The following is a 25,386-nucleotide window of genomic DNA, read 5'->3' on the forward strand; positions in this document are numbered from 1 at the left end:
AGAGAAACGGAACGACACACATCACAAAGGAAAATCCATCGTTTCCTCTGTTCGCCTGTAAAGAGCCCTGCAGATCATAGCTGAGGTGGCAAAGAGGAATGCTGCTGAGGGGGAGCGAAGGCTGCGGTACAATCGAAGTGGCCCGGCCGAACGGTCTTCGGCACAATAGCCTTCTATGGTCCCGCCCCGGAACTAAGCCAACAGAAGCAGGAAGGCCCGCGTCCGGAAGTTCCGGCGCCCGGTAGAGGAAAAGGCAGGGCTTCGGGATGCGTTCCAATTGTGAGGTTCTGAGCCTGGTTCCGGCGACTGAGTGAGGTCCTTGCCAGTCTGTGTGCCCAGTTCTGAAGACGGTTTCCATACTCGTCCAAGGCCCCAAACCCCTGTTATCCGGCTGCTATTCCTCGGTCCCCGGACTCTCAGACCGTCCTTTGGGCGAGGCGTGTCCGAATCCCCTGGTCATTGTTCTGCCCACTCCAGCCTGTGAACGTTGGTCCCAAGGCACAGTTGCTATCGTCCTCTCAGCCCTCCCTCCCCTGCTGCCTCCAGGCCTATCAAGGCCCTAGAAGACAAACCGGCCACCCCCGGTCCTCTCCGTCCTCAGGGTTGTTCTCCCCAACACGAATATCCAGCTGCCCATGGACCTGCCTTGGACCCTGGACATCAGGAACCCCGCTCCCCTCCCTGGAGTCGCTGTCTAGCACTCCTCTCTCTCATCACCCCCAAAAGGCCTGTTCTCCAGCCCCCTCCCTCTACTGCGTCTACAGCCTAGGCATTAAGCCCTTTAGGGAACCCCCGGTTCCATGGCCACTAGGTCATGTCACATTCTATTAGGCCAGCTTAAGGGGCTATAAATTGTCCCGCGCAAAACGGGTCTTTGCTCCTTCCTCTCTCCTCTCCTGGTACACCCTAATAAAGACGAAATCCTGCAACCTCCTGACCTGTGTCTTTTCTCTATCTGCAGTAACCTTCTAGTGCTCCATGACCCACGCTTCTCAAGAAGTTCAATGGTAATACATTAAAAAGAAGAAGAAGAAGAAAAGAAAAAAGAGCAGTTATCGGACAGGAACTCTCACCACTTCACAGCAACACCGGATCTGCACCTGTATCTCTGCTATCCCTGTGGAATAAGGGACCTTATCCTACCTGAGGCCAGGCCCTTCACCTGGATCCCATGCCCATCTTCTGGAGGAGGAGTAGGACTTTGCAATGATTCCAATTATCACCTACCCATTTATTTCTCCATCATTCTGTTATCTATGATACAAGAGGCAGTAAAACGTAAAGCCATCCCTCATCCCATATCTTTCTGAGACACTGCCACATTTCGCTTGCTGTAAACAGCAAGTCTTCCCTTGTTCTGTAACCATTTTTTTTTTTTTTTTTTTTTTTGCTAACTTCTCCAGTCCAGCTTCTATCAGCCTGCCCCCCAAATGAAAACAGCTGTCAAGGGCACCAGTGAATCCCTTTGATGATGTCCTCTCCTCAACCTACTGTACCTCTCTCAGATAGCTCTGGTACACTTAACAATTGCCTGGTTCTTGAAAATGTCCCTCCCTCCCTTTCTTCTAATTTGTATTTTGGCCTATTTGAAAATTTACTCTTTGGGTGATGTTCTCCCAACCCCAGTGGCCACTGTGCTCCTTGTCAGTGTTTATTGCTCACTCCCTATTCCACAGGGCTTTTAACAGGGCCCTTCCCATCTACACTCTCTCTGTGGGTTGTTTCATCCTTGGTGCCAGCACAGAGCATGGACACAATGGGACCTCCCACGTTCGTACCTCATGCATCAACCTGTCCCCTGAGATCCACATTTGTCTGTGTCTTTGCTGGATGACCAGAAGGGAGCAGACACTTAACATGTCCCAAGCACGCCTCTTCATGTGACATGTTCCTTTGGTCTCCACTGCAACCCAGCACCACGTCCTCTGGATTCGATCTTCTGAAAACATCCTGTATCCATCCCGTTCTGTGCTCATCTGCTGCTACTGTTTTCGTATCCAAATAATCTGCTCATCTCTTGTCTTCACGGCAGTAACTCTGGCCTACTCCTGTTCCTCGCACATGCTTCTTCCCTCCTTAGGACATTGGTGATCACAGTTGTCTCTGCCTGGAAGAGTCTCTCCCTGGATCCTTACACGGTGGGTTCCTTCTAACCTTCTGGTTTCTGCTCCATTATTGCCTCCTCAGAGAGGCTCTCCGTGACCACCTTGTGTAAAGTAGGTTGTTCCTGGCCTAGGACCTGGGTTATTTCCTTCCTAACACTTAGCTCACTAACTTCTTTGTTCATTGGTTGGTTGGTTGGTATTCTCTTACTCCCCAGATAAGTGCTGCGTGACCAGCTTGTACAAGAGCACCACACACCTATTAAGAGAGGCTCTCATTAATGTTATGGAATGCCGAATAAAAGGTCACGTGACACCTGTTGTTGCTTTGTTGTGGGTTACTGAGGGGTATCACTGGGGTGGGGGAGGGTTCCTGGATAATCTCCCTTTAAACCCACAGGAACACGTGTGTGCCCCCATGGTAGCTCCTGCAGGTTTTGAGGTGTTTGTGTTAAAGACAAGGTATACCTTCCTTTAAAGTGGCTAAATTAGTTCACTGCTAGGTAAAATGACATGTGCATGATAAATGAGAGGGAGAACGAGAAGATGTTAGCTCATGGTAAGGTCACGTAGGGTGGGCAGCAGTGCTGTCTGGACTTCATCTAGTAAGTTCTCTGGCTGCATGGCAACAGAAATGTTCCTTAGTCTCTGTGTGACTTGGTTTCTCCATCTGCACTAAGGGCAGTGAAGGCATGTGCCCATACTGTGACTGAGACTGTCTATTCTCAGAACAGGGCTGGCACCGGGAGCTCTCAAAAGGAGTTTGATGCATCATTGCTGTGCGTGTGTGAGCGCGACTGCCTGTGGGAGAATCAGGAGCCTGAGAAGAGCTGCTGGAGGCCGGAATGCTCCCACCTGTCTTGTCTTGATGGAACCCACAGCCATGAACTAGCTAGGGAGAAACTGCCCTGGTTAGGACTGAGTCAGGAACCTGTACTGTAACTTCAGCAGGAAGGCTCCTGAAGGCATTGTGCCCAGAATGGGAAGTTCTCAAGGAAACATTTTCATTTCAGGGATTTTATGATGAGGACTGGTGTGGTTTCATTCTGTTTTCCAGCCATGTAGACTGTGCTCCCCCCCGTAATGATAGAAGGTATTTCCTTTGAAAGATTAAATATTGAGCCAATCGCAGGGCTGATCTTTTCATTGACTGTGTGGTAAATATGAGACTAGACAAAAGGTTGCCTATCCCAAGACATTCCTGCACTAGTCAGAGAGAAACAGGCAACTCAGCTTGCCCCCGAACTCCTGGAAGACATCACAAGCTTTGAGTAAGTTCATCTCTGCTTCCCGAGTATCCTTCACAGTTACCAGGCGCTGGTGGGTGCAGAGGACTTGGGAGAGGAGCTCTCTGGGCTCCGACACTACAATTGCTGACAAACATCTCCTAGGAACCTTAAAACATGTTGTCTGTGGCACTTGTTGGGTAGAACACTGGGCGTTTTAGGAAACCAGTTTGACAATAAATTATATTATGCTAAAAAAAATAAATAAATAAATAAATAAATAAATAAATAAAACGTGGTGTCTGTCTTTGAACTCCGAGTTTACTTTTATAGATTTTCTGTGCTGATGATGGCACAAGGGTTCATGATTGGTAAGCCAGTCTCTTAAAAACAAAAACAAAAACAAAAACAAACAAATCCTAAAGCTTTCCCTTTGGGATCTGGATATACTATATAGGAGTCTTGTCAGCATGAAGGTCAAGCAAAGATGAATGTTGTCCCCCAGTATTGGAGGAGTACATGACACAAAGAGGTGGCCGATGGAGGTAAGGCTCTCAGGTCAGACTCCCCTGAATGGGAGGGGACAAGTGAGATGTATCAGACAAGTGGAGGAAAGGATTTTGCACGTATTTGCGTTTGGGACTCAGAGGAGTTCACTTTGCAGGCTGACCCAGCAGTCTCTTTGGGCAGAGGGATGGCCGAAGTTTAGGAACTTAGCTTACTGGAGCTGATCTTGGCTCCTGCTGTGTGCTGTGACCTCCCAGAGGCTGCATCCCCAGGTAAGGAAATGTGGAAAGTGAGTGACTCCCCATCAGGGGTTAATGAAGGAGGACTAAGCACGCAGCAGACTAGGTGACCCTGCAGCTGAGGCTGTGGAGCAACAGCCCTTCCCACAGAAGTGATGGACGTTGAGACCAAGAATCCAAGAGGTCTCCACATGCCAACACAGGTGAGCTGAGGCTGGGTCAGCCAGGAAGCAGCAGGTACTGGCCAAGAGGAGAGAGGAAAAAGCAGGTTTCACCAGCCACATGCAAGGTGGTGCAGGTCACTTCACCACGTGGACCAGGGACACAAGAGTCCTCCTTCCCTCAGAAACCACCCAGGACACTGTGAGCAACATAAGGATTTCATGCACCCCATTCCAGCACCACCCGGGGAGACTTGTAAACCACACATACACCTTCCCCACTTGGAGGCAAGAAGGAAGGTGTGGTGGAAATCTGAACGACTGAGCACTTCCTCAGCTAGACCAGTCACATGATTGATATCAAAGATGCTTAGCAGATCATCAATGGATTCAGTGGGGTTTTTGCTCCTTTTCTGTGTAGTCCTGAGAGTGAATAATCATGAAGACCACATCAGCCAGAGAGAATCAGTTACCCACCGTGCCCTTGTGGTCTGAGGAGCACTGGTGAGTCTGTGATCCCAGCTCACCATCCCCACAGGCCCCTGCTCTGTCCACCCTCCAATCAGTCCATGTTAGAGGAGGATGGGGCATCCTTGCCTTGTCCTCTCCTTTAACTAGGACAACGTTTCATGTCCCATAAATGGACCCCCAAAGCAGAGCACAGAAGGAAGAGCAGACCAGACAGACACAGCGGAGTAACTCATAAGAGCTGTCACTGAGGTGAGCAGGTCCTTCTCAAGTCTGTCGTGCCCTCCACGAGTGATGCCAGGCTCCATTCTCCTTTAACAACACAGGCCCCTTTTTCCAGGGCCTGAGCCATGCATAAAATGCTGTAGCATCCTTTAGGGCTGGAGAAAATCACAAACACATTAGAGCTACTCTGCTTTCATTGCCTCCGTAGCCTTCTGGGACCTCCCTGTTGTGCAGGATGCTTTTTTGGGGGGCTGTGGTTCCTCCCCCAGTTCCTTCTGAAGGCATCTCAGGCTTATACCTCTCTCCTTCCATCCTCTACGATACACCTATCCCTTCAGTCCTAGCCAAAGCACATTCCCATTCTGAAGTGAGATCTATCAGGCAGTGAGAGGGAGGGAGAAGGGGCTGTGTGCTGGAAGGGGGTGAGCCATTCTGTTGTCATGGCAACATTCTTCTGCAGCTCCTCACTGGGTCACTCAGTCTCAGGCGTCAGCTTGCCTGAAGGTCCAGGATAGATGGGAAAGCACTTGTCTCCCTCTCCTTGTCTTTTAGTGATGAGACGTTGAGATGATTTAGAAAGAGAAAAATGGTTACCAGGGTAACTGAAGCTTCATCCATCTGACTCAAGAGGAAAAAAGCCCAAGCCACAAAAGGGAGTAGAAACTAAACCACAGGATGTATTGTGGGAGGCCACCCATAGAGAAAGGGTCCTGACTGTCAACAAATGTGCTTGTTACACACGCACACGTGGATACAGAGGAGCACTGCTTCCAGCCCAGAGCAGCACACTGACTGAGGCAATAGGTACCAAGGGGGAGACCTGATGAGACAACGAGGAGGGAATGCAGGCCAACCCAGATCAAGCAAGGCAAGAGGGGCAATGTACCTTTTCAGTAGTTATCTACCGGTTCTTTCACGGCTTATTTGAAATCCGCATTTCATTTCCACCTATTTGTGTAACTACTTATTTAGGACAAACTCTATCCTATGTCACCTGTGTTCTCTCCCTTTTGTGGTACTCAAACCGATCACATAAAATGTACCATGTTAAGCATGTTTAAATGAACATCGATTGGTTCCAACAGGAAGTTCACACTGTTGTGCAACTATCGCCAGTATCATCCATTTCCAAAATTTTCATCATCCGACCTGTATCTTTGTACTCTTTAATTAAGGACCCCCCAGTACCGCTTCCCCTCCGCGCCTGGTAATCACTACGTGTGGAGAAAAGCCAAAAAGCAGACGACTTAGAGACGCAGACATCCAAGTTGGTGAAGAACCTCGGCAGCAGTTTAAGAAAGGCAAGCTGAAAGGTAGAAAGATTTTATCCCAGGGCTGCATGTTTTATTGGGTCCCTAACACGTAGAAAAAAAACCTATTTCCAGCCAGGGCAGCCAAAAGCGCGCATGCGTAAAAGGAAGGTCTTGTTGTTGTTGTTGTTGTTGTTTTTTTGTTTTTTTTTTTTTTTTTTTAAAGAAGGCAGCTCTGAGTTTTTTCAAACTCGGAAGGCGGGGGAAGAGGTGGTCCGAACTGGTACAGTGCGCAACACTGCCACCTACTGGCCAGAGAAACGGAACGACACACATCACAAAGGAAAATCCATCGTTTCCTCTGTTCGCCTGTAAAGAGCCCTGCAGATCATAGCTGAGGTGGCAAAGAGGAATGCTGCTGAGGGGGAGCGAAGGCTGCGGTACAATCGAAGTGGCCCGGCCGAACGGTCTTCGGCACAATAGCCTTCTATGGTCCCGCCCCGGAACTAAGCCAACAGAAGCAGGAAGGCCCGCGTCCGGAAGTTCCGGCGCCCGGTAGAGGAAAAGGCAGGGCTTCGGGATGCGTTCCAATTGTGAGGTTCTGAGCCTGGTTCCGGCGACTGAGTGAGGTCCTTGCCAGTCTGTGTGCCCAGTTCTGAAGACGGTTTCCATACTCGTCCAAGGCCCCAAACCCCTGTTATCCGGCTGCTATTCCTCGGTCCCCGGACTCTCAGACCGTCCTTTGGGCGAGGCGTGTCCGAATCCCCTGGTCATTGTTCTGCCCACTCCAGCCTGTGAACGTTGGTCCCAAGGCACAGTTGCTATCGTCCTCTCAGCCCTCCCTCCCCTGCTGCCTCCAGGCCTATCAAGGCCCTAGAAGACAAACCGGCCACCCCCGGTCCTCTCCGTCCTCAGGGTTGTTCTCCCCAACACGAATATCCAGCTGCCCATGGACCTGCCTTGGACCCTGGACATCAGGAACCCCGCTCCCCTCCCTGGAGTCGCTGTCTAGCACTCCTCTCTCTCATCACCCCCAAAAGGCCTGTTCTCCAGCCCCCTCCCTCTACTGCGTCTACAGCCTAGGCATTAAGCCCTTTAGGGAACCCCCGGTTCCATGGCCACTAGGTCATGTCACATTCTATTAGGCCAGCTTAAGGGGCTATAAATTGTCCCGCGCAAAACGGGTCTTTGCTCCTTCCTCTCTCCTCTCCTGGTACACCCTAATAAAGACGAAATCCTGCAACCTCCTGACCTGTGTCTTTTCTCTATCTGCAGTAACCTTCTAGTGCTCCATGACCCACGCTTCTCAAGAAGTTCAATGGTAATACATTAAAAAGAAGAAGAAGAAGAAAAGAAAAAAGAGCAGTTATCGGACAGGAACTCTCACCACTTCACAGCAACACCGGATCTGCACCTGTATCTCTGCTATCCCTGTGGAATAAGGGACCTTATCCTACCTGAGGCCAGGCCCTTCACCTGGATCCCATGCCCATCTTCTGGAGGAGGAGTAGGACTTTGCAATGATTCCAATTATCACCTACCCATTTATTTCTCCATCATTCTGTTATCTATGATACAAGAGGCAGTAAAACGTAAAGCCATCCCTCATCCCATATCTTTCTGAGACACTGCCACATTTCGCTTGCTGTAAACAGCAAGTCTTCCCTTGTTCTGTAACCATTTTTTTTTTTTTTTTTTTTTTTTTTTTGCTAACTTCTCCAGTCCAGCTTCTATCAGCCTGCCCCCCAAATGAAAACAGCTGTCAAGGGCACCAGTGAATCCCTTTGATGATGTCCTCTCCTCAACCTACTGTACCTCTCTCAGATAGCTCTGGTACACTTAACAATTGCCTGGTTCTTGAAAATGTCCCTCCCTCCCTTTCTTCTAATTTGTATTTTGGCCTATTTGAAAATTTACTCTTTGGGTGATGTTCTCCCAACCCCAGTGGCCACTGTGCTCCTTGTCAGTGTTTATTGCTCACTCCCTATTCCACAGGGCTTTTAACAGGGCCCTTCCCATCTACACTCTCTCTGTGGGTTGTTTCATCCTTGGTGCCAGCACAGAGCATGGACACAATGGGACCTCCCACGTTCGTACCTCATGCATCAACCTGTCCCCTGAGATCCACATTTGTCTGTGTCTTTGCTGGATGACCAGAAGGGAGCAGACACTTAACATGTCCCAAGCACGCCTCTTCATGTGACATGTTCCTTTGGTCTCCACTGCAACCCAGCACCACGTCCTCTGGATTCGATCTTCTGAAAACATCCTGTATCCATCCCGTTCTGTGCTCATCTGCTGCTACTGTTTTCGTATCCAAATAATCTGCTCATCTCTTGTCTTCACGGCAGTAACTCTGGCCTACTCCTGTTCCTCGCACATGCTTCTTCCCTCCTTAGGACATTGGTGATCACAGTTGTCTCTGCCTGGAAGAGTCTCTCCCTGGATCCTTACACGGTGGGTTCCTTCTAACCTTCTGGTTTCTGCTCCATTATTGCCTCCTCAGAGAGGCTCTCCGTGACCACCTTGTGTAAAGTAGGTTGTTCCTGGCCTAGGACCTGGGTTATTTCCTTCCTAACACTTAGCTCACTAACTTCTTTGTTCATTGGTTGGTTGGTTGGTATTCTCTTACTCCCCAGATAAGTGCTGCGTGACCAGCTTGTACAAGAGCACCACACACCTATTAAGAGAGGCTCTCATTAATGTTATGGAATGCCGAATAAAAGGTCACGTGACACCTGTTGTTGCTTTGTTGTGGGTTACTGAGGGGTATCACTGGGGTGGGGGAGGGTTCCTGGATAATCTCCCTTTAAACCCACAGGAACACGTGTGTGCCCCCATGGTAGCTCCTGCAGGTTTTGAGGTGTTTGTGTTAAAGACAAGGTATACCTTCCTTTAAAGTGGCTAAATTAGTTCACTGCTAGGTAAAATGACATGTGCATGATAAATGAGAGGGAGAACGAGAAGATGTTAGCTCATGGTAAGGTCACGTAGGGTGGGCAGCAGTGCTGTCTGGACTTCATCTAGTAAGTTCTCTGGCTGCATGGCAACAGAAATGTTCCTTAGTCTCTGTGTGACTTGGTTTCTCCATCTGCACTAAGGGCAGTGAAGGCATGTGCCCATACTGTGACTGAGACTGTCTATTCTCAGAACAGGGCTGGCACCGGGAGCTCTCAAAAGGAGTTTGATGCATCATTGCTGTGCGTGTGTGAGCGCGACTGCCTGTGGGAGAATCAGGAGCCTGAGAAGAGCTGCTGGAGGCCGGAATGCTCCCACCTGTCTTGTCTTGATGGAACCCACAGCCATGAACTAGCTAGGGAGAAACTGCCCTGGTTAGGACTGAGTCAGGAACCTGTACTGTAACTTCAGCAGGAAGGCTCCTGAAGGCATTGTGCCCAGAATGGGAAGTTCTCAAGGAAACATTTTCATTTCAGGGATTTTATGATGAGGACTGGTGTGGTTTCATTCTGTTTTCCAGCCATGTAGACTGTGCTCCCCCCCGTAATGATAGAAGGTATTTCCTTTGAAAGATTAAATATTGAGCCAATCGCAGGGCTGATCTTTTCATTGACTGTGTGGTAAATATGAGACTAGACAAAAGGTTGCCTATCCCAAGACATTCCTGCACTAGTCAGAGAGAAACAGGCAACTCAGCTTGCCCCCGAACTCCTGGAAGACATCACAAGCTTTGAGTAAGTTCATCTCTGCTTCCCGAGTATCCTTCACAGTTACCAGGCGCTGGTGGGTGCAGAGGACTTGGGAGAGGAGCTCTCTGGGCTCCGACACTACAATTGCTGACAAACATCTCCTAGGAACCTTAAAACATGTTGTCTGTGGCACTTGTTGGGTAGAACACTGGGCGTTTTAGGAAACCAGTTTGACAATAAATTATATTATGCTAAAAAAAAAAAAAATAAATAAATAAATAAATAAATAAAACGTGGTGTCTGTCTTTGAACTCCGAGTTTACTTTTATAGATTTTCTGTGCTGATGATGGCACAAGGGTTCATGATTGGTAAGCCAGTCTCTTAAAAACAAAAACAAAAACAAAAACAAACAAATCCTAAAGCTTTCCCTTTGGGATCTGGATATACTATATAGGAGTCTTGTCAGCATGAAGGTCAAGCAAAGATGAATGTTGTCCCCCAGTATTGGAGGAGTACATGACACAAAGAGGTGGCCGATGGAGGTAAGGCTCTCAGGTCAGACTCCCCTGAATGGGAGGGGACAAGTGAGATGTATCAGACAAGTGGAGGAAAGGATTTTGCACGTATTTGCGTTTGGGACTCAGAGGAGTTCACTTTGCAGGCTGACCCAGCAGTCTCTTTGGGCAGAGGGATGGCCGAAGTTTAGGAACTTAGCTTACTGGAGCTGATCTTGGCTCCTGCTGTGTGCTGTGACCTCCCAGAGGCTGCATCCCCAGGTAAGGAAATGTGGAAAGTGAGTGACTCCCCATCAGGGGTTAATGAAGGAGGACTAAGCACGCAGCAGACTAGGTGACCCTGCAGCTGAGGCTGTGGAGCAACAGCCCTTCCCACAGAAGTGATGGACGTTGAGACCAAGAATCCAAGAGGTCTCCACATGCCAACACAGGTGAGCTGAGGCTGGGTCAGCCAGGAAGCAGCAGGTACTGGCCAAGAGGAGAGAGGAAAAAGCAGGTTTCACCAGCCACATGCAAGGTGGTGCAGGTCACTTCACCACGTGGACCAGGGACACAAGAGTCCTCCTTCCCTCAGAAACCACCCAGGACACTGTGAGCAACATAAGGATTTCATGCACCCCATTCCAGCACCACCCGGGGAGACTTGTAAACCACACATACACCTTCCCCACTTGGAGGCAAGAAGGAAGGTGTGGTGGAAATCTGAACGACTGAGCACTTCCTCAGCTAGACCAGTCACATGATTGATATCAAAGATGCTTAGCAGATCATCAATGGATTCAGTGGGGTTTTTGCTCCTTTTCTGTGTAGTCCTGAGAGTGAATAATCATGAAGACCACATCAGCCAGAGAGAATCAGTTACCCACCGTGCCCTTGTGGTCTGAGGAGCACTGGTGAGTCTGTGATCCCAGCTCACCATCCCCACAGGCCCCTGCTCTGTCCACCCTCCAATCAGTCCATGTTAGAGGAGGATGGGGCATCCTTGCCTTGTCCTCTCCTTTAACTAGGACAACGTTTCATGTCCCATAAATGGACCCCCAAAGCAGAGCACAGAAGGAAGAGCAGACCAGACAGACACAGCGGAGTAACTCATAAGAGCTGTCACTGAGGTGAGCAGGTCCTTCTCAAGTCTGTCGTGCCCTCCACGAGTGATGCCAGGCTCCATTCTCCTTTAACAACACAGGCCCCTTTTTCCAGGGCCTGAGCCATGCATAAAATGCTGTAGCATCCTTTAGGGCTGGAGAAAATCACAAACACATTAGAGCTACTCTGCTTTCATTGCCTCCGTAGCCTTCTGGGACCTCCCTGTTGTGCAGGATGCTTTTTTGGGGGGCTGTGGTTCCTCCCCCAGTTCCTTCTGAAGGCATCTCAGGCTTATACCTCTCTCCTTCCATCCTCTACGATACACCTATCCCTTCAGTCCTAGCCAAAGCACATTCCCATTCTGAAGTGAGATCTATCAGGCAGTGAGAGGGAGGGAGAAGGGGCTGTGTGCTGGAAGGGGGTGAGCCATTCTGTTGTCATGGCAACATTCTTCTGCAGCTCCTCACTGGGTCACTCAGTCTCAGGCGTCAGCTTGCCTGAAGGTCCAGGATAGATGGGAAAGCACTTGTCTCCCTCTCCTTGTCTTTTAGTGATGAGACGTTGAGATGATTTAGAAAGAGAAAAATGGTTACCAGGGTAACTGAAGCTTCATCCATCTGACTCAAGAGGAAAAAAGCCCAAGCCACAAAAGGGAGTAGAAACTAAACCACAGGATGTATTGTGGGAGGCCACCCATAGAGAAAGGGTCCTGACTGTCAACAAATGTGCTTGTTACACACGCACACGTGGATACAGAGGAGCACTGCTTCCAGCCCAGAGCAGCACACTGACTGAGGCAATAGGTACCAAGGGGGAGACCTGATGAGACAACGAGGAGGGAATGCAGGCCAACCCAGATCAAGCAAGGCAAGAGGGGCAATGTACCTTTTCAGTAGTTATCTACCGGTTCTTTCACGGCTTATTTGAAATCCGCATTTCATTTCCACCTATTTGTGTAACTACTTATTTAGGACAAACTCTATCCTATGTCACCTGTGTTCTCTCCCTTTTGTGGTACTCAAACCGATCACATAAAATGTACCATGTTAAGCATGTTTAAATGAACATCGATTGGTTCCAACAGGAAGTTCACACTGTTGTGCAACTATCGCCAGTATCATCCATTTCCAAAATTTTCATCATCCGACCTGTATCTTTGTACTCTTTAATTAAGGACCCCCCAGTACCGCTTCCCCTCCGCGCCTGGTAATCACTACGTGTGGAGAAAAGCCAAAAAGCAGACGACTTAGAGACGCAGACATCCAAGTTGGTGAAGAACCTCGGCAGCAGTTTAAGAAAGGCAAGCTGAAAGGTAGAAAGATTTTATCCCAGGGCTGCATGTTTTATTGGGTCCCTAACACGTAGAAAAAAAACCTATTTCCAGCCAGGGCAGCCAAAAGCGCGCATGCGTAAAAGGAAGGTCTTGTTGTTGTTGTTGTTGTTGTTTTTTTGTTTTGTTTTTTTTTTTTTTAAAGAAGGCAGCTCTGAGTTTTTTCAAACTCGGAAGGCGGGGGAAGAGGTGGTCCGAACTGGTACAGTGCGCAACACTGCCACCTACTGGCCAGAGAAACGGAACGACACACATCACAAAGGAAAATCCATCGTTTCCTCTGTTCGCCTGTAAAGAGCCCTGCAGATCATAGCTGAGGTGGCAAAGAGGAATGCTGCTGAGGGGGAGCGAAGGCTGCGGTACAATCGAAGTGGCCCGGCCGAACGGTCTTCGGCACAATAGCCTTCTATGGTCCCGCCCCGGAACTAAGCCAACAGAAGCAGGAAGGCCCGCGTCCGGAAGTTCCGGCGCCCGGTAGAGGAAAAGGCAGGGCTTCGGGATGCGTTCCAATTGTGAGGTTCTGAGCCTGGTTCCGGCGACTGAGTGAGGTCCTTGCCAGTCTGTGTGCCCAGTTCTGAAGACGGTTTCCATACTCGTCCAAGGCCCCAAACCCCTGTTATCCGGCTGCTATTCCTCGGTCCCCGGACTCTCAGACCGTCCTTTGGGCGAGGCGTGTCCGAATCCCCTGGTCATTGTTCTGCCCACTCCAGCCTGTGAACGTTGGTCCCAAGGCACAGTTGCTATCGTCCTCTCAGCCCTCCCTCCCCTGCTGCCTCCAGGCCTATCAAGGCCCTAGAAGACAAACCGGCCACCCCCGGTCCTCTCCGTCCTCAGGGTTGTTCTCCCCAACACGAATATCCAGCTGCCCATGGACCTGCCTTGGACCCTGGACATCAGGAACCCCGCTCCCCTCCCTGGAGTCGCTGTCTAGCACTCCTCTCTCTCATCACCCCCAAAAGGCCTGTTCTCCAGCCCCCTCCCTCTACTGCGTCTACAGCCTAGGCATTAAGCCCTTTAGGGAACCCCCGGTTCCATGGCCACTAGGTCATGTCACATTCTATTAGGCCAGCTTAAGGGGCTATAAATTGTCCCGCGCAAAACGGGTCTTTGCTCCTTCCTCTCTCCTCTCCTGGTACACCCTAATAAAGACGAAATCCTGCAACCTCCTGACCTGTGTCTTTTCTCTATCTGCAGTAACCTTCTAGTGCTCCATGACCCACGCTTCTCAAGAAGTTCAATGGTAATACATTAAAAAGAAGAAGAAGAAGAAAAGAAAAAAGAGCAGTTATCGGACAGGAACTCTCACCACTTCACAGCAACACCGGATCTGCACCTGTATCTCTGCTATCCCTGTGGAATAAGGGACCTTATCCTACCTGAGGCCAGGCCCTTCACCTGGATCCCATGCCCATCTTCTGGAGGAGGAGTAGGACTTTGCAATGATTCCAATTATCACCTACCCATTTATTTCTCCATCATTCTGTTATCTATGATACAAGAGGCAGTAAAACGTAAAGCCATCCCTCATCCCATATCTTTCTGAGACACTGCCACATTTCGCTTGCTGTAAACAGCAAGTCTTCCCTTGTTCTGTAACCATTTTTTTTTTTTTTTTTTTTTTGCTAACTTCTCCAGTCCAGCTTCTATCAGCCTGCCCCCCAAATGAAAACAGCTGTCAAGGGCACCAGTGAATCCCTTTGATGATGTCCTCTCCTCAACCTACTGTACCTCTCTCAGATAGCTCTGGTACACTTAACAATTGCCTGGTTCTTGAAAATGTCCCTCCCTCCCTTTCTTCTAATTTGTATTTTGGCCTATTTGAAAATTTACTCTTTGGGTGATGTTCTCCCAACCCCAGTGGCCACTGTGCTCCTTGTCAGTGTTTATTGCTCACTCCCTATTCCACAGGGCTTTTAACAGGGCCCTTCCCATCTACACTCTCTCTGTGGGTTGTTTCATCCTTGGTGCCAGCACAGAGCATGGACACAATGGGACCTCCCACGTTCGTACCTCATGCATCAACCTGTCCCCTGAGATCCACATTTGTCTGTGTCTTTGCTGGATGACCAGAAGGGAGCAGACACTTAACATGTCCCAAGCACGCCTCTTCATGTGACATGTTCCTTTGGTCTCCACTGCAACCCAGCACCACGTCCTCTGGATTCGATCTTCTGAAAACATCCTGTATCCATCCCGTTCTGTGCTCATCTGCTGCTACTGTTTTCGTATCCAAATAATCTGCTCATCTCTTGTCTTCACGGCAGTAACTCTGGCCTACTCCTGTTCCTCGCACATGCTTCTTCCCTCCTTAGGACATTGGTGATCACAGTTGTCTCTGCCTGGAAGAGTCTCTCCCTGGATCCTTACACGGTGGGTTCCTTCTAACCTTCTGGTTTCTGCTCCATTATTGCCTCCTCAGAGAGGCTCTCCGTGACCACCTTGTGTAAAGTAGGTTGTTCCTGGCCTAGGACCTGGGTTATTTCCTTCCTAACACTTAGCTCACTAACTTCTTTGTTCATTGGTTGGTTGGTTGGTATTCTCTTACTCCCCAGATAAGTGCTGCGTGACCAGCTTGTACAAGAGCACCACACACCTATTAAGAGAGGCTCTCATTAATGTTATGGAATGCCGAATAAAAGGTCACGTGACACCTGTTGTTGCTTTGTTGTGGGTTACTGAGGGGTATCACTGGGGTGGGGGAGGGTTCCTGGATAATCTCCCTTTAAACCCACAGGAACACGTGTGTGCCCCCATGGTAGCTCCTGCAGGTTTTGAGGTGTTTGTGTTAAAGACAAGGTATACCTTCCTTTAAAGTGGCTAAATTAGTTCACTGCTAGGTAAAATGACATGTGCATGATAAATGAGAGGGAGAACGAGAAGATGTTAGCTCATGGTAAGGTCACGTAGGGTGGGCAGCAGTGCTGTCTGGACTTCATCTAGTAAGTTCTCTGGCTGCATGGCAACAGAAATGTTCCTTAGTCTCTGTGTGACTTGGTTTCTCCATCTGCACTAAGGGCAGTGAAGGCATGTGCCCATACTGTGACTGAGACTGTCTATTCTCAGAACAGGGCTGGCACCGGGAGCTCTCAAAAGGAGTTTGATGCATCATTGCTGTGCGTGTGTGAGCGCGACTGCCTGTGGGAGAATCAGGAGCCTGAGAAGAGCTGCTGGAGGCCGGAATGCTCCCACCTGTCTTGTCTTGATGGAACCCACAGCCATGAACTAGCTAGGGAGAAACTGCCCTGGTTAGGACTGAGTCAGGAACCTGTACTGTAACTTCAGCAGGAAGGCTCCTGAAGGCATTGTGCCCAGAATGGGAAGTTCTCAAGGAAACATTTTCATTTCAGGGATTTTATGATGAGGACTGGTGTGGTTTCATTCTGTTTTCCAGCCATGTAGACTGTGCTCCCCCCCGTAATGATAGAAGGTATTTCCTTTGAAAGATTAAATATTGAGCCAATCGCAGGGCTGATCTTTTCATTGACTGTGTGGTAAATATGAGACTAGACAAAAGGTTGCCTATCCCAAGACATTCCTGCACTAGTCAGAGAGAAACAGGCAACTCAGCTTGCCCCCGAACTCCTGGAAGACATCACAAGCTTTGAGTAAGTTCATCTCTGCTTCCCGAGTATCCTTCACAGTTACCAGGCGCTGGTGGGTGCAGAGGACTTGGGAGAGGAGCTCTCTGGGCTCCGACACTACAATTGCTGACAAACATCTCCTAGGAACCTTAAAACATGTTGTCTGTGGCACTTGTTGGGTAGAACACTGGGCGTTTTAGGAAACCAGTTTGACAATAAATTATATTATGCTAAAAAAAAAAATAAATAAATAAATAAATAAATAAATAAAACGTGGTGTCTGTCTTTGAACTCCGAGTTTACTTTTATAGATTTTCTGTGCTGATGATGGCACAAGGGTTCATGATTGGTAAGCCAGTCTCTTAAAAACAAAAACAAAAACAAAAACAAACAAATCCTAAAGCTTTCCCTTTGGGATCTGGATATACTATATAGGAGTCTTGTCAGCATGAAGGTCAAGCAAAGATGAATGTTGTCCCCCAGTATTGGAGGAGTACATGACACAAAGAGGTGGCCGATGGAGGTAAGGCTCTCAGGTCAGACTCCCCTGAATGGGAGGGGACAAGTGAGATGTATCAGACAAGTGGAGGAAAGGATTTTGCACGTATTTGCGTTTGGGACTCAGAGGAGTTCACTTTGCAGGCTGACCCAGCAGTCTCTTTGGGCAGAGGGATGGCCGAAGTTTAGGAACTTAGCTTACTGGAGCTGATCTTGGCTCCTGCTGTGTGCTGTGACCTCCCAGAGGCTGCATCCCCAGGTAAGGAAATGTGGAAAGTGAGTGACTCCCCATCAGGGGTTAATGAAGGAGGACTAAGCACGCAGCAGACTAGGTGACCCTGCAGCTGAGGCTGTGGAGCAACAGCCCTTCCCACAGAAGTGATGGACGTTGAGACCAAGAATCCAAGAGGTCTCCACATGCCAACACAGGTGAGCTGAGGCTGGGTCAGCCAGGAAGCAGCAGGTACTGGCCAAGAGGAGAGAGGAAAAAGCAGGTTTCACCAGCCACATGCAAGGTGGTGCAGGTCACTTCACCACGTGGACCAGGGACACAAGAGTCCTCCTTCCCTCAGAAACCACCCAGGACACTGTGAGCAACATAAGGATTTCATGCACCCCATTCCAGCACCACCCGGGGAGACTTGTAAACCACACATACACCTTCCCCACTTGGAGGCAAGAAGGAAGGTGTGGTGGAAATCTGAACGACTGAGCACTTCCTCAGCTAGACCAGTCACATGATTGATATCAAAGATGCTTAGCAGATCATCAATGGATTCAGTGGGGTTTTTGCTCCTTTTCTGTGTAGTCCTGAGAGTGAATAATCATGAAGACCACATCAGCCAGAGAGAATCAGTTACCCACCGTGCCCTTGTGGTCTGAGGAGCACTGGTGAGTCTGTGATCCCAGCTCACCATCCCCACAGGCCCCTGCTCTGTCCACCCTCCAATCAGTCCATGTTAGAGGAGGATGGGGCATCCTTGCCTTGTCCTCTCCTTTAACTAGGACAACGTTTCATGTCCCATAAATGGACCCCCAAAGCAGAGCACAGAAGGAAGAGCAGACCAGACAGACACAGCGGAGTAACTCATAAGAGCTGTCACTGAGGTGAGCAGGTCCTTCTCAAGTCTGTCGTGCCCTCCACGAGTGATGCCAGGCTCCATTCTCCTTTAACAACACAGGCCCCTTTTTCCAGGGCCTGAGCCATGCATAAAATGCTGTAGCATCCTTTAGGGCTGGAGAAAATCACAAACACATTAGAGCTACTCTGCTTTCATTGCCTCCGTAGCCTTCTGGGACCTCCCTGTTGTGCAGGATGCTTTTTTGGGGGGCTGTGGTTCCTCCCCCAGTTCCTTCTGAAGGCATCTCAGGCTTATACCTCTCTCCTTCCATCCTCTACGATACACCTATCCCTTCAGTCCTAGCCAAAGCACATTCCCATTCTGAAGTGAGATCTATCAGGCAGTGAGAGGGAGGGAGAAGGGGCTGTGTGCTGGAAGGGGGTGAGCCATTCTGTTGTCATGGCAACATTCTTCTGCAGCTCCTCACTGGGTCACTCAGTCTCAGGCGTCAGCTTGCCTGAAGGTCCAGGATAGATGGGAAAGCACTTGTCTCCCTCTCCTTGTCTTTTAGTGATGAGACGTTGAGATGATTTAGAAAGAGAAAAATGGTTACCAGGGTAACTGAAGCTTCATCCATCTGACTCAAGAGGAAAAAAGCCCAAGCCACAAAAGGGAGTAGAAACTAAACCACAGGATGTATTGTGGGAGGCCACCCATAGAGAAAGGGTCCTGACTGTCAACAAATGTGCTTGTTACACACGCACACGTGGATACAGAGGAGCACTGCTTCCAGCCCAGAGCAGCACACTGACTGAGGCAATAGGTACCAAGGGGGAGACCTGATGAGACAACGAGGAGGGAATGCAGGCCAACCCAGATCAAGCAAGGCAAGAGGGGCAATGTACCTTTTCAGTAGTTATCTACCGGTTCTTTCACGGCTTATTTGAAATCCGCATTTCATTTCCACCTATTTGTGTAACTACTTATTTAGGACAAACTCTATCCTATGTCACCTGTGTTCTCTCCCTTTTGTGGTACTCAAACCGATCACATAAAATGTACCATGTTAAGCATGTTTAAATGAACATCGATTGGTTCCAACAGGAAGTTCACACTGTTGTGCAACTATCGCCAGTATCATCCATTTCCAAAATTTTCATCATCCGACCTGTATCTTTGTACTCTTTAATTAAGGACCCCCCAGTACCGCTTCCCCTCCGCGCCTGGTAATCACTACGTGTGGAGAAAAGCCAAAAAGCAGACGACTTAGAGACGCAGACATCCAAGTTGGTGAAGAACCTCGGCAGCAGTTTAAGAAAGGCAAGCTGAAAGGTAGAAAGATTTTATCCCAGGGCTGCATGTTTTATTGGGTCCCTAACACGTAGAAAAAAAACCTATTTCCAGCCAGGGCAGCCAAAAGCGCGCATGCGTAAAAGGAAGGTCTTGTTGTTGTTGTTGTTGTTGTTGTTTTTTTTTTTTTTTTTTTTTTTTAAAGAAGGCAGCTCTGAGTTTTTTCAAACTCGGAAGGCGGGGGAAGAGGTGGTCCGAACTGGTACAGTGCGCAACACTGCCACCTACTGGCCAGAGAAACGGAACGACACACATCACAAAGGAAAATCCATCGTTTCCTCTGTTCGCCTGTAAAGAGCCCTGCAGATCATAGCTGAGGTGGCAAAGAGGAATGCTGCTGAGGGGGAGCGAAGGCTGCGGTACAATCGAAGTGGCCCGGCCGAACGGTCTTCGGCACAATAGCCTTCTATGGTCCCGCCCCGGAACTAAGCCAACAGAAGCAGGAAGGCCCGCGTCCGGAAGTTCCGGCGCCCGGTAGAGGAAAAGGCAGGGCTTCGGGATGCGTTCCAATTGTGAGGTTCTGAGCCTGGTTCCGGCGACTGAGTGAGGTCCTTGCCAGTCTGTGTGCCCAGTTCTGAAGACGGTTTCCATACTCGTCCAAGGCCCCAAACCCCTGTTATCCGGCTGCTATTCCTCGGTCCCCGGACTCTCAGACCGTCCTTTGGGCGAGGCGTGTCCGAATCCCCTGGTCATTGTTCTGCCCACTCCAGCCTGTGAACGTTGGTCCCAAGGCACAGTTGCTATCGTCCTCTCAGCCCTCCCTCCCCTGCTGCCTCCAGGCCTATCAAGGCCCTAGAAGACAAACCGGCCACCCCCGGTCCTCTCCGTCCTCAGGGTTGTTCTCCCCAACACGAATATCCAGCTGCCCATGGACCTGCCTTGGACCCTGGACATCAGGAACCCCGCTCCCCTCCCTGGAGTCGCTGTCTAGCACTCCTCTCTCTCATCACCCCCAAAAGGCCTGTTCTCCAGCCCCCTCCCTCTACTGCGTCTACAGCCTAGGCATTAAGCCCTTTAGGGAACCCCCGGTTCCATGGCCACTAGGTCATGTCACATTCTATTAGGCCAGCTTAAGGGGCTATAAATTGTCCCGCGCAAAACGGGTCTTTGCTCCTTCCTCTCTCCTCTCCTGGTACACCCTAATAAAGACGAAATCCTGCAACCTCCTGACCTGTGTCTTTTCTCTATCTGCAGTAACCTTCTAGTGCTCCATGACCCACGCTTCTCAAGAAGTTCAATGGTAATACATTAAAAAGAAGAAGAAGAAGAAAAGAAAAAAGAGCAGTTATCGGACAGGAACTCTCACCACTTCACAGCAACACCGGATCTGCACCTGTATCTCTGCTATCCCTGTGGAATAAGGGACCTTATCCTACCTGAGGCCAGGCCCTTCACCTGGATCCCATGCCCATCTTCTGGAGGAGGAGTAGGACTTTGCAATGATTCCAATTATCACCTACCCATTTATTTCTCCATCATTCTGTTATCTATGATACAAGAGGCAGTAAAACGTAAAGCCATCCCTCATCCCATATCTTTCTGAGACACTGCCACATTTCGCTTGCTGTAAACAGCAAGTCTTCCCTTGTTCTGTAACCATTTTTTTTTTTTTTTTTTTTTTTGCTAACTTCTCCAGTCCAGCTTCTATCAGCCTGCCCCCCAAATGAAAACAGCTGTCAAGGGCACCAGTGAATCCCTTTGATGATGTCCTCTCCTCAACCTACTGTACCTCTCTCAGATAGCTCTGGTACACTTAACAATTGCCTGGTTCTTGAAAATGTCCCTCCCTCCCTTTCTTCTAATTTGTATTTTGGCCTATTTGAAAATTTACTCTTTGGGTGATGTTCTCCCAACCCCAGTGGCCACTGTGCTCCTTGTCAGTGTTTATTGCTCACTCCCTATTCCACAGGGCTTTTAACAGGGCCCTTCCCATCTACACTCTCTCTGTGGGTTGTTTCATCCTTGGTGCCAGCACAGAGCATGGACACAATGGGACCTCCCACGTTCGTACCTCATGCATCAACCTGTCCCCTGAGATCCACATTTGTCTGTGTCTTTGCTGGATGACCAGAAGGGAGCAGACACTTAACATGTCCCAAGCACGCCTCTTCATGTGACATGTTCCTTTGGTCTCCACTGCAACCCAGCACCACGTCCTCTGGATTCGATCTTCTGAAAACATCCTGTATCCATCCCGTTCTGTGCTCATCTGCTGCTACTGTTTTCGTATCCAAATAATCTGCTCATCTCTTGTCTTCACGGCAGTAACTCTGGCCTACTCCTGTTCCTCGCACATGCTTCTTCCCTCCTTAGGACATTGGTGATCACAGTTGTCTCTGCCTGGAAGAGTCTCTCCCTGGATCCTTACACGGTGGGTTCCTTCTAACCTTCTGGTTTCTGCTCCATTATTGCCTCCTCAGAGAGGCTCTCCGTGACCACCTTGTGTAAAGTAGGTTGTTCCTGGCCTAGGACCTGGGTTATTTCCTTCCTAACACTTAGCTCACTAACTTCTTTGTTCATTGGTTGGTTGGTTGGTATTCTCTTACTCCCCAGATAAGTGCTGCGTGACCAGCTTGTACAAGAGCACCACACACCTATTAAGAGAGGCTCTCATTAATGTTATGGAATGCCGAATAAAAGGTCACGTGACACCTGTTGTTGCTTTGTTGTGGGTTACTGAGGGGTATCACTGGGGTGGGGGAGGGTTCCTGGATAATCTCCCTTTAAACCCACAGGAACACGTGTGTGCCCCCATGGTAGCTCCTGCAGGTTTTGAGGTGTTTGTGTTAAAGACAAGGTATACCTTCCTTTAAAGTGGCTAAATTAGTTCACTGCTAGGTAAAATGACATGTGCATGATAAATGAGAGGGAGAACGAGAAGATGTTAGCTCATGGTAAGGTCACGTAGGGTGGGCAGCAGTGCTGTCTGGACTTCATCTAGTAAGTTCTCTGGCTGCATGGCAACAGAAATGTTCCTTAGTCTCTGTGTGACTTGGTTTCTCCATCTGCACTAAGGGCAGTGAAGGCATGTGCCCATACTGTGACTGAGACTGTCTATTCTCAGAACAGGGCTGGCACCGGGAGCTCTCAAAAGGAGTTTGATGCATCATTGCTGTGCGTGTGTGAGCGCGACTGCCTGTGGGAGAATCAGGAGCCTGAGAAGAGCTGCTGGAGGCCGGAATGCTCCCACCTGTCTTGTCTTGATGGAACCCACAGCCATGAACTAGCTAGGGAGAAACTGCCCTGGTTAGGACTGAGTCAGGAACCTGTACTGTAACTTCAGCAGGAAGGCTCCTGAAGGCATTGTGCCCAGAATGGGAAGTTCTCAAGGAAACATTTTCATTTCAGGGATTTTATGATGAGGACTGGTGTGGTTTCATTCTGTTTTCCAGCCATGTAGACTGTGCTCCCCCCCGTAATGATAGAAGGTATTTCCTTTGAAAGATTAAATATTGAGCCAATCGCAGGGCTGATCTTTTCATTGACTGTGTGGTAAATATGAGACTAGACAAAAGGTTGCCTATCCCAAGACATTCCTGCACTAGTCAGAGAGAAACAGGCAACTCAGCTTGCCCCCGAACTCCTGGAAGACATCACAAGCTTTGAGTAAGTTCATCTCTGCTTCCCGAGTATCCTTCACAGTTACCAGGCGCTGGTGGGTGCAGAGGACTTGGGAGAGGAGCTCTCTGGGCTCCGACACTACAATTGCTGACAAACATCTCCTAGGAACCTTAAAACATGTTGTCTGTGGCACTTGTTGGGTAGAACACTGGGCGTTTTAGGAAACCAGTTTGACAATAAATTATATTATGCTAAAAAAAAAAATAAATAAATAAATAAATAAATAAAACGTGGTGTCTGTCTTTGAACTCCGAGTTTACTTTTATAGATTTTCTGTGCTGATGATGGCACAAGGGTTCATGATTGGTAAGCCAGTCTCTTAAAAACAAAAACAAAAACAAAAACAAACAAATCCTAAAGCTTTCCCTTTGGGATCTGGATATACTATATAGGAGTCTTGTCAGCATGAAGGTCAAGCAAAGATGAATGTTGTCCCCCAGTATTGGAGGAGTACATGACACAAAGAGGTGGCCGATGGAGGTAAGGCTCTCAGGTCAGACTCCCCTGAATGGGAGGGGACAAGTGAGATGTATCAGACAAGTGGAGGAAAGGATTTTGCACGTATTTGCGTTTGGGACTCAGAGGAGTTCACTTTGCAGGCTGACCCAGCAGTCTCTTTGGGCAGAGGGATGGCCGAAGTTTAGGAACTTAGCTTACTGGAGCTGATCTTGGCTCCTGCTGTGTGCTGTGACCTCCCAGAGGCTGCATCCCCAGGTAAGGAAATGTGGAAAGTGAGTGACTCCCCATCAGGGGTTAATGAAGGAGGACTAAGCACGCAGCAGACTAGGTGACCCTGCAGCTGAGGCTGTGGAGCAACAGCCCTTCCCACAGAAGTGATGGACGTTGAGACCAAGAATCCAAGAGGTCTCCACATGCCAACACAGGTGAGCTGAGGCTGGGTCAGCCAGGAAGCAGCAGGTACTGGCCAAGAGGAGAGAGGAAAAAGCAGGTTTCACCAGCCACATGCAAGGTGGTGCAGGTCACTTCACCACGTGGACCAGGGACACAAGAGTCCTCCTTCCCTCAGAAACCACCCAGGACACTGTGAGCAACATAAGGATTTCATGCACCCCATTCCAGCACCACCCGGGGAGACTTGTAAACCACACATACACCTTCCCCACTTGGAGGCAAGAAGGAAGGTGTGGTGGAAATCTGAACGACTGAGCACTTCCTCAGCTAGACCAGTCACATGATTGATATCAAAGATGCTTAGCAGATCATCAATGGATTCAGTGGGGTTTTTGCTCCTTTTCTGTGTAGTCCTGAGAGTGAATAATCATGAAGACCACATCAGCCAGAGAGAATCAGTTACCCACCGTGCCCTTGTGGTCTGAGGAGCACTGGTGAGTCTGTGATCCCAGCTCACCATCCCCACAGGCCCCTGCTCTGTCCACCCTCCAATCAGTCCATGTTAGAGGAGGATGGGGCATCCTTGCCTTGTCCTCTCCTTTAACTAGGACAACGTTTCATGTCCCATAAATGGACCCCCAAAGCAGAGCACAGAAGGAAGAGCAGACCAGACAGACACAGCGGAGTAACTCATAAGAGCTGTCACTGAGGTGAGCAGGTCCTTCTCAAGTCTGTCGTGCCCTCCACGAGTGATGCCAGGCTCCATTCTCCTTTAACAACACAGGCCCCTTTTTCCAGGGCCTGAGCCATGCATAAAATGCTGTAGCATCCTTTAGGGCTGGAGAAAATCACAAACACATTAGAGCTACTCTGCTTTCATTGCCTCCGTAGCCTTCTGGGACCTCCCTGTTGTGCAGGATGCTTTTTTGGGGGGCTGTGGTTCCTCCCCCAGTTCCTTCTGAAGGCATCTCAGGCTTATACCTCTCTCCTTCCATCCTCTACGATACACCTATCCCTTCAGTCCTAGCCAAAGCACATTCCCATTCTGAAGTGAGATCTATTAGGCAGTGAGAGGGAGGGAGAAGGGGCTGTGTGCTGGAAGGGGGTGAGCCATTCTGTTGTCATGGCAACATTCTTCTGCAGCTCCTCACTGGGTCACTCAGTCTCAGGCGTCAGCTTGCCTGAAGGTCCAGGATAGATGGGAAAGCACTTGTCTCCCTCTCCTTGTCTTTTAGTGATGAGACGTTGAGATGATTTAGAAAGAGAAAAATGGTTACCAGGGTAACTGAAGCTTCATCCATCTGACTCAAGAGGAAAAAAGCCCAAGCCACAAAAGGGAGTAGAAACTAAACCACAGGATGTATTGTGGGAGGCCACCCATAGAGAAAGGGTCCTGACTGTCAACAAATGTGCTTGTTACACACGCACACGTGGATACAGAGGAGCACTGCTTCCAGCCCAGAGCAGCACACTGACTGAGGCAATAGGTACCAAGGGGGAGACCTGATGAGACAACGAGGAGGGAATGCAGGCCAACCCAGATCAAGCAAGGCAAGAGGGGCAATGTACCTTTTCAGTAGTTATCTACCGGTTCTTTCACGGCTTATTTGAAATCCGCATTTCATTTCCACCTATTTGTGTAACTACTTATTTAGGACAAACTCTATCC

The 25,386-nt window shown here is 49.1% G+C and overlaps 1 long non-coding RNA gene across 12 annotated transcripts in view; it reads left to right on the plus strand.

Moving 5' to 3' along the window:
• The first annotated feature begins 9 nt into the window (after positions 1–9).
• LOC124522311 (uncharacterized) overlaps positions 10–25,386 on the plus strand; it is a 42,656-nt gene continuing 17,279 nt past the window's right edge. For 4 of the 12 annotated variants that reach the window (XR_006964743.1, XR_006964746.1, XR_006964750.1 and 1 more), the window contains exons 1-4: positions 10–6,807; positions 7,454–12,736; positions 13,949–19,226; positions 20,439–21,615. This is a non-coding gene — a long non-coding RNA (uncharacterized LOC124522311). The remainder of the gene's footprint in view (positions 6,808–7,453; positions 12,737–13,948; positions 19,227–20,438; positions 21,616–25,386) is intronic. The other 8 variants (XR_006964749.1, XR_006964748.1, XR_006964747.1 and 5 more) reach the window with 8 other exon arrangements.

Source organism: Lynx rufus, unplaced genomic scaffold (genome assembly GCF_022079265.1).
Source record: "Lynx rufus isolate CCGP_SWC_20201006 ecotype Redwood Valley unplaced genomic scaffold, mLynRuf1.p SCAF_35, whole genome shotgun sequence".
In the NCBI taxonomy this organism is placed as follows: Eukaryota; Metazoa; Chordata; class Mammalia; order Carnivora; family Felidae; genus Lynx; species Lynx rufus.